At 45.3% G+C, this 12426-nt stretch overlaps 1 protein-coding gene across 1 annotated transcript in view; it reads left to right on the forward strand.

Annotated features, from left to right (window-relative positions):
• The window catches only part of CDKAL1 (CDK5 regulatory subunit associated protein 1 like 1), a 721376-nt gene that overhangs the window by 643531 nt on the left and 65419 nt on the right, over positions 1-12426 (forward strand). The window lies entirely within an intron of this gene.

Below are 12426 nucleotides of genomic sequence, written 5' to 3' on the forward strand. Positions count from 1 at the left end.
GGCCATATGGAGACTTCGTTGAAGAGGTAGGATTACGGGAGATCGCAAGGTGGTGGGAATGAGAGGTGTAGAATGGCCTTGAATTCCAAAGTGTGGTGTGTGTGTGGATTTAAGTTCCCCCTTTCTGGTCCTAAAGCAGTGGTTCTTCCAGTGTTAGCCTCAGACCAGTAGCATCAGAGTGACCTGAGACCTTGGCAGCAATGCACATTCCTGGGCCCCATCCCAGACCTGGGGCCAGGACCCAGCAATCTGTAGTTTAACAAACCCTCCAGGTGATTCTGAAACGTGCTTAAATCTGAGAAGCCCTGCCCTAGGGAATAAGGAAGTCAGGATTGCGCAATCTGCTGCTTTCCTAGCTTGAATTCAGTGCAAATGAGTGAGTTTACACAGGCTCCTTGGTGCAAGGAAAACTTCAATTTACTTCAGTATGCAAGACACCCCTTCTGATCAGCTCTTCTCTCTTAGACTGGATTTCCCACAGCCCTTGGTTTCTAAGAGCTGAACAGAGAGTTCTGGAAGATAAGATCTAGAATGTTTGATTAACATGAAAAGATATATCGGGAATGAAAAAGGCCTATTTGTATTGGAAGAAGTTCATCGGCCTCAGGCTCTGTCGTACCCCATTGAGGGGAGGGAAGGAGACACCAGGAAGCAGTGGACAGATCGTGGCTTTGAAGTCAAGGATACCTGGATGCGGATCCTACCTCCAGCCCTGAGAAGCTGGCTAACTCCTTGACTTTCGTGGGCCTTAGTCCCATCAAATGTGAAAGGGAGATAATAGTCCCTAACCAATGCGGGTGTGGTAAGGATCGAACGGAACATGACATATTCAGGTGCTCAACACACACCTGCCCTGTTCCGTCCCCCACCACCTGGTCAAAGGCGTGTCCTGGGCCAGACACAAGGAAATACACAGGTAGGGCTGAGTCAGTCTGTGTTACAATCTGAGGCCAGGCTACCCCATGGTGTTCTAGCAAGGTTTGGTAACACAGAAACCCTGGCAGTTTGCTAGCTAAAATACAGGACACCCAGTGAAATGTGAATTTCAGATATATGATGAATAATTTTTTTAGGTAGCATTCGTGTGTCCCATGAGCCCTTTGGGACCTATGCTAAACAATTATTCATCATTGATCTGAAATTCACATTTCACTAGCTGTCTTGGATTTTTATTTGCTAAATCTGGCAACCCAGACTTGCCTTAGGGTAGAAGCATGGTCCGTGGCAATGGTTTTCTCCCCACTAACATTTTAATAAAGGCCATCTCTGAGCAGAACATGCTGGGTACAACCTGATAAGGAAACTCAGTGCCGGAATATACTGGGTGATGTGGAGCAAAAAGGGGAGGCCCAGCTAATCGTCTTGGGAATTTGGGAGGAGGATACGGCTGCCGTGGCTGCTGCCGGTTGATGCATCTCAGACTCCTGCCTCCATTAGCAGAAGAACTGGAAGTCACCTCTTGCCTTCCTCCCACCCCCAGGCACCTCCGGACGTGAAGCTGTGGTCATTGCCCCACTTCTGTGCACTTGCTGCCCAACTTTAAGTCAGAGGCGGTATTAAAAGCTGTAACCGTCCTGGTTAGGATTCTGTGGTGCTTATTTGTATTTTTCAGTCTGGCATTAGTATGGAAACGAGGCTTTGTTCAGTCTAACCAGTGAGCTGGATTTTAAAGCATTTGCTTATTTCCACCCCTTTGAAAGTGCTTAGCAGTTGAATTATTTAAACTAGAAAGAGATGAGGGAGTTAGAAAGGAGGGCTGCCTGCCCCAGGCACAGCCAGGGGAGGGTGCTAAATGTGGTTATCAAGAGATCAAAGACCAAGGAGAGACGCCTTTGATCTGATGCTTGCCAAAGCTGCAGTTAGATCTCTGAGGCTCTGCACTTGGCCCCCGCCCCTCCCCACCCTTTCTGCGTATTTTTCCTCTTTTCCTGGACAACTGGACGTGCTAGACGAAGGCGCGCCCTGGAGGAAGCCGTGCGGCTCGGGGCGCCTGAGTGTGCCCGAGGACACAGGAGACATAACCTCCCCTAGAGGAAAACCCCTTTTCTAAGTACAGTTGCTTTCATTCATCATTTTTGAGGGAATAAAAGGTAAGTGTGAAATCCCCCCCGTTATACCTGCAGATGCATGTCCCAGTGTGTGAGCTGATAGGAATCAAACTGTGGTTTCAGTGCTCTTCCTTTGATGCAAACAGGAGCGGTACCAACTGGCTGGGACTAACTTTGAGTTGCCCGGATTTTCCAGATGTTTGAGGTGGGGGTGGGGGAGGCAGGAGTGGGAGACCCCGGGGAGGTCTGCTGCACACCCAAGCCAAATTCTAGCTCTTTTGATTTCTCACTTTTGTTTTCAAGATGACATAGGACTACAGAACCGTCTTTAAGAGCTCTGCTCTGTCTTCCCTTTACTCTGAAAAGCTGCTTATCACGGTCCCTAAGATCTTATTTATGGCAGTCCTCTGAGCAGCCTCAGTCTCGTTCTGAGAATTTTTTACGCAACTTGTTTGAGTTGGAAAAGTACAAGAATAATGGGTACGTTTCTGCAGATGAGTCAAACACTTCATCCCTATCAGGCTGTGCGAGATACAGAATGTCTGTGGTTTTCACTCTTGTTTCCTTAATGGACATGATTTCATATGTGTTTCCTAATCCTGAGCTATTGAAATATTGATTCTCATCCTGACCTGGCCTCCTGGGAGCGGAGCCAGTCTATCTGCATCTCTGCGCTCCACATTTAGACTGTCTTCCTGCTGACCTAGACTGTGAACACCAGGATGAGATTAGATTTGTTTTGGGCAGGGGGTGGGAGGATTGGGGAATGTAAATCCCAGTGAAATCGCTGTCTGGCCTCGTTTCTGTTTGACAGAGTGGGGCAGCTACTCTCGACATTTTTGGCCAGTGTTATCATGTATTTACCCTAATGTCTTTTTTGCTTTTTCCTCCCTATTTGATTTTAATATATATAGGCTGTCCAATGAAAATAGGAAAAGAAATCCCAGCTAAAGATTCATTTGAACTTCTGAATAGGACTGTCTGAACAATGTAAAATATTTTATAAGGAATTCCAGAAAGATGAATAATGTATACCACATCAAAAATGTCTTGGGCATGGAAAATATTAGACTCCTCTCCATTACTTGTGTGATCTTTGAGTAGAGATGAAAGATGGTTTAGAACTAAGTTGTCACCATCTGGTGCCGGGCACAGTGTCTGATAGGCTATAATTCCATCCTATTTGAAGATGAAGGGGTGGGGAAGTCTGCCAAGTGACCATTTATCATCATCAGTTCAGCTCCTTTGCACCATGACAATGTTGAGGAAATAGAGGTTCACGAAAGTGAACCCTGAGGAGACTAATAGGCCTTCCCATAACACATTTAATGTCTTCTTCATGGCTGACTCCCCTCCTTCAGCCTTCTCTCTCACACCATTTCCCCAGTTCATACCCAGTTCATTCACCTGGACCAGGGTGATGACTTCCTACTGTCCCTCCCTTCACGCAGGCTTGTGGCTTCCAATATTCGTCCTCCATACAATTACTGGACTGAGGTTTTAAAGATACTTACTTGTTTACAGTCCACTAGGGACTTCCTACTACCCAGAGTCCCACGGCCCTTTTCTGACATAGACAGTCATCCATGACCCAACCCACCTCCATTTGACTTTCTTCCAAACCTATCTTGAACTTGACTTTCCAGAAATATTCAAATGCCGTGTTCCATGTTTGCCTTTGAGTACATAGTTGATTTTCCTGGGAGGTCCAGTTGTCTCTCTCTCCCTTTTGGAGACTCCCCTCAAGCACATCTCCTCCAGGAATCCTTCCATGTTTCCCATCTCTCCCTCCATTAACTCCCTTCCTGGTACTTCCTGAGCAGTACCTGTGTTGGCCTCCATCACTGCCCTACCATACTGACTGATTCCTTTTGACCCATCCATCTCCTTGACTGCATTGTGAACTCCATGAGTGTCAGGGCAGGCTCTGTTTATCTTTGTATCCACGGTGACTTACTCATTGGAGCAGAGAAGGTGCTTCTGAGGGTTGTGGAACTAAATTTAAGAGAGGATGCTGAGAGTAGAAACAGGAATAATAAAGACAAAAAGGAATGGCATCAATAACATTTTGCTCTTGGTAACAACCCTTTAAGGAAGGCTTATTATCTCCATTTGATTGATGAGGAAACTGAGGGTCATAGAGATTGTCTGGCCAAAGGTCACAGAACCATAACCTGACCATAACAGTCCCAATTTGATATAGTAAAATTAGATAACAGTCTCTTGGAATTGAATATTCATTTGTTAATTCCTTCTGCAAGTAATAATCAAGTATCAAGTATTCCCAAGTGCCAGGCACTGTACTAACACATGGGGGTGTGCTTTAGGGGGAGCAGACCTGCCCCGGTGAGGCTTTTCTGGAAACTTTTCTGTCTAGAAAAATCCTGGTATAAATGTGGAGTGAACTAACCATTGACTTACCAGTGGATGAGATATTTTACCAACCAATATTTACCAATCATGTAAATCATGCACATTAGTAGACCCAGATCACTAAAGCCAGAAGCATTTATGAATCACCAAGGAGCTTTAGATCTTTTGGGGTTTGTTAGTTGGAACAGAAAGGACTAGAAGCAGACAAGGAAATTACTGAAAAGACTAGTTGGCTAAGAGAACCTCTAGGACAGCTGGAGGACCAAGCTCAGGAACTGGGCAGGACCAGAGTGAGGCCACGTTTCAGATTTTTGGCTGACATCCATCTGCAGAATGGGCCGATGGGGTCCCTGCCGCCGCCCACCAGTCACTGTGGTCCACATGGCTGCTGGTGCTGACCCCTGAGGCCACTGGTACCATTATTAGCATGACTAGAAAAGAATTAACCCGTGTCCCCACCCCTTATTATCATCAGCTTCTCTTCCTTATGGGCACATACAATTGGTGAGCTTATGTCTGTGCCTTGACTGGAAGGGATGCTGGGAAGGTGGGTACCACACCTCTGCAGCTACTGTAGGGGGTCAGGGGCTCTGCCTCCCCAAAGTCTTATGCACAGGGGACTCCTCCAAACATCGGAGGGGTGTCTAGACAACCCAGCACAGCTTCCACTGTAGTCACTAATATGAATTTTTTTTTTTAATCTTAGAATTGAGGTATGTCACCAGTGGCCACATAGTATAATGTGAAAACGAATAAATATTTATTTTGTTTAACACTACTAGTTGAATTCCTGAATGGCCTTGGGTAATTGGCTTCAGAGTTTTGTAGAAATAGTGGTCAGAGTTTTACTACATGCCTTTCTTTCTCAAAATAATAAAAAATGGAACAATAATATTTTGTGATAATATTTTCCTCCCACCCACCCTCCCTCCCTCCCTTCTGAAAACACTTATCAAGTGTCTATTATATGCCAGGCACCATGCTTGCAAACAAGAAAATCAACAATAAAGAAGACACGCTCTTTATCATCAGGTTGTCCCTAACATCATGGAGGAGAGACAGACAGACATGGAAAAAACAATTGCCCCGCAATGTTAGAGGTACTAGGATAGAAATCTAGGAAAGGTTCAGCCAAGACACCAAAGTTCGTGTGTTCATCTTTACCCTGTGGGACTGAGAGGTTAGACAAAGCTTCATAGACAAGGTGGTACTTGAATTGAGTCTTCAAAGATGTAAGTGATCACCCGGAAAAAAAGCAGAGCGACATTCCCAGGTGGCAGGGGAACTCGGGATGAAAGAAGAGGGCGTGAACAATTGCTGACTAATCAGAGCAACTCAGAGAGCTTGGGACTAGTGTTTGGGAGGATGGCTGGTGAACTGTGTGAGGTAAGAGCTGAATGAAATAAAATGAAAGGCTCTCGTTGCCTGCAAAGGGGTTTGGAGCTTATCTTGAGGGACTGCAGAGCCAATGAAGGAATGACTTGATCAGATTTATATGTTTGAAAGATCATTCTGGTGGTGGTGAGGAATAAGATCTGGAATGGGATGAAAAACCAGGGGACTAATTGAGAAATGATCACAGTCCACATGGAAGATGGTAAGATCCTATAGTCCTGTCATTGCAGTAGGGATGGAAAGGAGGCTATGAAATAATATTTTAGGAGCTGGAATCTGTAGGACTGTGTATGACTGAGAAGGCTGGTGGGGCCCTTCCTCAGAGAACTCCAGAGGAGGAACAGGATTTTGTTGGGTGGAGACTGAGATGACTCTGTGCATTTTAACCATGTTGATCATCTAGATGGAGATGTTGTGTTGGTGGTTGCATATAAAGGATGAGAGCTCAAAAGAGAGATCTGGGTCAAAAATAAAGAGTTTCATCTCTGTAGTTACCTTAGTAAGAAATCTCTAGGCTCTCCTGGTTACTAGAGGAAACCTGATAACATATGTCCCAAAGTGTGAAAATGGAAAATTCAGGCTTAGTCTCAAAATTCCAAAGTAGGAGCTAAAGTTTGCACCCTCCTAAATCTCAGACTACTGAAAGCAAATAATAACAAATTTACGGGGAACTGCAAGTTTTGACAATGAAAGACACTGTGTTGGCAGTCACCCCTGTGTCTCTTACAGAAACTCTACCCATTACTTGCTTTGTCATGGGAGTAAATTAATCTGGACTTGAGTAATTCTTCTCTGCAAAATGAGGACTGATTGAGCTCTGTAGCCCTTTTGGTTCTAAGGCAGCCTGAATGACCAGGGTCCCACCTTGGATACACATGAAGCCTCATCCTTTTGATTTTTAAGTTAAATCTAGCATGGGCCTCCAGAGACTGGCAGGCTCTCCGGTCTCTTAAGTGATCCAGATCACACAGGTCTGGTAATCAACACCTCCTGGAGAGGAAACTGTCATATATGACTGGTCCACAAGGTAGCCCCCTTGTGGCTGCTTTCTGCTCCACCCCTGCCTTCCAGGAGACCTGGGCTGTCACAGCTCAGTGCTCCCGTCCTCCCTTGTGACGATGCTACTACTGGTCCAGATCTTCTGCTGAGTAGCCCTTTAGGACAGGATGAGGATCACATTCTCAAGGTCCATAGCTCTTGGTCTGCATTTTCTTACTTGGCTGTTTCACCCCAACCCCAGCACACCCACACTGTCCACCCGACACTAGGACCACCTCTCCATCGTCCTGCTGTTGTGGAGTTGGGCTTGCATTTCTAGACCCTCCTTTTGCTGTCATGCTGAGACCCCCACACCCTTGGGGTCTTTGTTTGCCAGCAGACCTCAGTCCGTCTACTCTGACCCATCAGAGACTAGTTTGTGGATGCTCACTTGTTCTACATTAAAGTTATTCTTCCTGGAACAAGGGAAACCTCCAGGAGGACTTGCCCTGTCTAGGAAGTGGCTTGCAGATTTTAAATAACTCCCTACTTCATTTAAAAATAAAAATCCATAGTTCTGATTAACCAGGCACCCATTTAACATTGCATGTTTCTATGAAGGATGAACAACAGTAAGAGAAGCGGGGCCTACAAAAGGAGGGACCAGGAGGGTCAGCATCTGTAGTCAGCATCCCATTAAGCAGATACAGTCGCTGATCAGAAGTCCTTTTGTCAGGACCCAAGGTTTCCGCTAAGGCTGTGGGAAGTTCCTGTGGTGTGCGGCGGGGTGCTGTCCATCATCACGATAGAAGGGACGGATAATCTACGCCATCCACGCAGCGATCAGCCCTCCACGCGTGGCGGCCATGTGCCTGAGCTGCCCCTCCCGCTTCTCCCAACTTGGACGTGAACGTGAGGGCCAGCCGCAGACCGCCTGCGGGTGCGGGCGGGGCTGGGGGTGAGACTGTCCACCCCGCAGCATCACAGGAGAGCCAGCCAGTGGGGGGCCTGTAAGCCTGCTGAGTGATTTTCAAAGAGAAAGGGCAGTTTTGCAAGGCAGCATGGGGAAAGCAAGCTGGATGGATGCAGAAGGAGGCAAAACAAGCTAGAAAAACATCACCGTTTCTTGCCCAACCACTGAATATGTGTCTTCAAACATGAGCCCATCCTTACCTGGCAATAACGCAGTTGAAATAGATCATTTAAGTAATTTCGCATGAGGGGTGAGCCCAGCATGGCCCTTCAACTGATAACCATCCATAACAAGAACACTGACACAGCAGCTTGAAGTGCAGGAAAATTTTATTTTCTTCATAATCAGCTGAAAATGTTGTGAATACAAGCCAGAGAATAGGCTTGTATTAGATGTTTTTTGGTGCCTTAAACAACTAATTTTTTTTCTAAATAGTAACTGCACCATCCTAGTTAACTTTTGGGAATGAAGTGAAGAACTTGGGTTTCACTGGGAAATCTACATTCATCTTAGCGATGGCATCCCATATCCTCAACTTGGTTATTCTCTGAAGACGAATTCTTCCAGAATCGGGACCCTGTATTTGCCTTGTACTCACCCCATGTGTCAGGGAAAGCAGTAAAGGCAAAGCCCAGCAGATGGCCTTCAGCCACGACAGGCTGATGTACAGAGCACGAAATGCACGATGTCTGTGACTCCTGGACCCCACTCCCCATCTGACGAAAACCTCAGAAGGTGACTTGCTGATCCTCGGTTTCATAATTAGAAGTTTTTGCAGGAACAGACCAAGTCAAGAGAAAAGGTACACTTTTATTAACTAGCGGTTGCTCTAATTAAAGTTATTAGTTAAGGAAGGGCTGTTACTCGGGGCAAAACAATCAGAAGGAAGTTTTAGCAATTAAGTCAAATTCACTGTGGTTGTGAGGGTTTGGGCTCCCCCACCCCTTTCTTTCTGGAAAACAAAACAACCTCAGGCAGTGTTCTGTGCTTCCCAAAGAGCGTCCTGACTCCGTAGTGGCGGGAGAGCAAACGGAGAGCAGCGAATGTGCTGTTGATTCTATCAGCAGGTTAATTAAGAAAGCTGTTGGCAAGGATTAAAAAAAAAAAAGCAGGCACGTTTTCAGTTCACATTGACAAAACTCATGACCTAGGCAGAACTGGTGTTTGTTCAATACTCACAAGACATGCCAGAGGCATTTAGAGGAAAAGGCCGACAAAGAAAGCTGCAAGTCCAGTACGGGATGTCCCCTGTTAATAATGTTAGCAGAATTGATCGTTTGAAATTCCACGTGCTTTTTCCTCTCATATAAATTATGTAAGCAGAAGTGTTCAGGGCCTCAGACGCACTCTGAAAAGCCCAGTTCATTCGTAATGGAGACATCGTAAAGGAGCGCTGGTTTGGGAGTTGGGAGACTGGGTTCTAGTCTGGGATCTCAACTAATGCGTTTCGTGGTTTGGGACCGTGGATTCGACTCTGTATTTCCACTTCTAGCCTATGTGTACCTTCAACACAGCCCAGTGTCAGGAGCTCGGAACCCTTTCTCAGGCAGCATCGTCCTTTGGGGAAATCTGGTCTAAGCTCTTATACGGGATGGTAGGAACGTATTGCTCACTGGGCGGTGGCGCCGAGTGAGACCGTCCTTCTTCAGGAGCGAATCACTCCGGCTTCCTCTGCTGCTGGGGGGCTGGGCAAAGACTGACGAGGAGTTTGAGAGGAGACAGTACTGGGGGGTGTCTTGTGTTTGCAAATCCTAAAGTCAGACCTATATCAGGAGAAAGCTTCCAGTTCCCTAGCTAAGCTTTTATTTCATTGACCGTGGGGTTGGCTGTCCTGCTCCCTTCCACGGTCGTTAATCATTCGCAGTCCCTCAGAGCGCGTCCCCTTGGAAACACCACAAGCCAGTTCCTCATGTCACCGCCAAGCATGTAAGTACTTATGGGACTGCTTAGGGGACGTGGAAAGGAGTGAAAGGGTCCCTCTGAGGCCCTTTTGGCTTTGGCATTGGCTTTTGCTGCCTGCTCCCGTTCTCCCTGAGGTTGGCCACCACCACTGGTGAATCCCCAGGAGGGACTGAGCCAGGGCAGGAGCCCCTGTAGAAGAAAAGAGAAGGTGAGAGAACAGGGACCTCTCCCAGGTGGCTCTTAGCTGTCAGGAAGATGTAAATCAGAAAGTCAGATGCACTCAAAATTTTATTTTGACACAGTCACCCCCCTCCTCAGAGATGAGTTAACTTCATTTCTTGAGGCCTTCTCTGCCTATCATATTGGAGCATCTTTAGTAACTTAAACTCTACATTTAATCCTGTGATATTTTGGATCCTTTAAAAGTGTGGTGGTAAAAGATAAAAATATTGACTCTCAAAGGTGAGTTCAGAGATTTGACTGAGAAATTAAAACACACTTAGGTAATTTAACTCACTCTGGTTTATAGGAGCGAGAATATTGTGTATCTGGATGAAGTGGCTAAATGGCATCTTGAGAAACCCAAACGAAAATGAGAAGGAGAGGACCTTGTAAGTTACAGGACATCCCTAGGAAAGTCTTCATAGAAAGAGTGGAAGGGATGATAGGAATTGGAATGAATGGACTTAGAAGAACTGAGCTCAGAAAGTAAAGAAGGAGATGGAAGCACTGCTCGGGGAACTAAACACACCACAAAGTAGAAAAAGCAGACTGTCAAAACTAGAATCTATGCCAGAGGCATAGACAGGGACTCTTTTTTAAAAAAATATTTTATTTATTATTGTATTATTTATTTTCTTTTGGTGGGAGGAGAGGAGAAGTAATTACGCTTATTTATTTTTAGAGGAGGTACTGGGGGTTGAACCCAGGACCTCGTGCCTGCTAAGCATGCGCTCTACCACTTGAGCTATGCGTTCCCCCCCAAGACAGGGACTCTTTATTGTTTTTAAATGGTGACAGTTGGAGTAGCATGGGACTTTATTGGTTATTTAGCTCCATTCCATCCTGTTTACACCTCTGATTTATTTGCTTCATTATGATGACAAGCTTAACTTGTACAGTTGTGTTAACCAAGTTCCAGGCAGAAGGATGGAGGACGGAGTATGGCTAGAAATGGAAAATAAGGAAAGTTGGTGACAATTTGACATCGTATTTTTGACAAGTAGTCCTACTGCTTTCAGGTACACGTGCAGTTTCTCTATTTTCACAAACTCTTGTTAAGTCTCTAAATATCTTACTCTGATCATATCATTTCCCTAGTCAGAATCCTGTAAGTCTCTTCACGTCTGCGGAATAAAGTGCAGCCATCTCATCCTGGCCCTTGTGAAGGTTCTTTGTTATCCAGATCCACACATGTTAACCTAAAACGTACAGCAGACCTATGCCCGTGTGGGGAAGGCATGTGACAGTTGTTGGTCCCACAGTGGATGCTACTGGTTTCCATCCCACACACATCTCTCTTCTTCCTTCCTTTATCCTAAGATAACTCTGACTTTTCTCAGATCTCCATTTATCCAACACTTGGAAATGTGTCTCAGGGTGAAGAAGAGGCTCCAATTGATCTAAGAATAATCCAAATCCCCTTGCCAGTGATTGTTTTAGGAATGTGCTAATAACACAGTTCTGGCCAATGAGATGTGAGGAGAGGTGTGTTAGCGGCCTCTGGAAGTTCCCTTGCCCCTGAGAGAGTCTCAGGGAGAAGCTGAGTCGGCCTTTGGGTGCTGCATGTTTGGCTGGATTTCCTAGAAGTAAGCCAAGCCCAGGATGGAAGAACAGAGAGGTAGAAAGAACCTAGATCCTTAAAGGCATTCCCAGGCTGCTGAAGCAACTGCTAACTCTCCAGTCTGCCCTGCCTCTGGAGCTCCCATGATATGATATGACACTTTTTCATTTAAAATCAGAGTCAGTTTTTCAGCTACCTGCAGCCAAAAGCATTGTACACAGTCTTGTTCCATTTTTATTTTGTTTCAACCTAATTCCAATCCGGATCTTTATCACTTCAGCATCCCCAGCCAAATGTACCCCTGCTTCTCTATAAATGCCCCCCAAACTCCTTCCCTCTCCAGCTACTGTAGTCCTAGCCATTAAAAACCTTACTAAAATACCATTACCACTTAAGAACTCTTTCCTGATAACCCACTGTCTCTTTCCAGCTGCCAGAAAGTTTTCCCTTCTTTGAATTCCAAAAACCCTTTACTTACCTCTCTTCAGGCATTTTTCATATTCAGGCGTCATTATTATTTGTGTGAACATTATGTCTTGTTCTAACTGGAAAGTGCTGGAGAATAGGCGCTCATTTATAGTTTTGTATTTACCTCCCACCTAGAACAGAGCCTGTGTTTAATATAAGGCTCTCAAAATTTGTTGAAGGAATCAAATATTACTAGACTGATTTACCACCCACCTTCTGCGAACTCAGTGAACACTAATTGGTGTAGTAATAAAGTAAGAACACTAATTATGCAGTTGATTTTTCAAAATGTCACCTCCGTGTAAGAAATGTACAGAAATGAAATTTTTAAAGAATCTGGTTCCTCTAGTAGGTCTGATTGAGTGAAATGTAATGATGGCAATTGAATGGCATTGTAAACAACAGTATCAATTCACTTAGAAATGTCTTTGCATTTAAAATGCAAGAGAAAATTGCCTGGAGAACTTGGCTTTGGTTTTTCAGTTGAGTGAAACAGTCAGATGCCC

The sequence above is a fragment of the Camelus ferus genome, chromosome 20 (assembly GCF_009834535.1).
Source record: "Camelus ferus isolate YT-003-E chromosome 20, BCGSAC_Cfer_1.0, whole genome shotgun sequence".
In the NCBI taxonomy this organism is placed as follows: Eukaryota; Metazoa; Chordata; class Mammalia; order Artiodactyla; family Camelidae; genus Camelus; species Camelus ferus.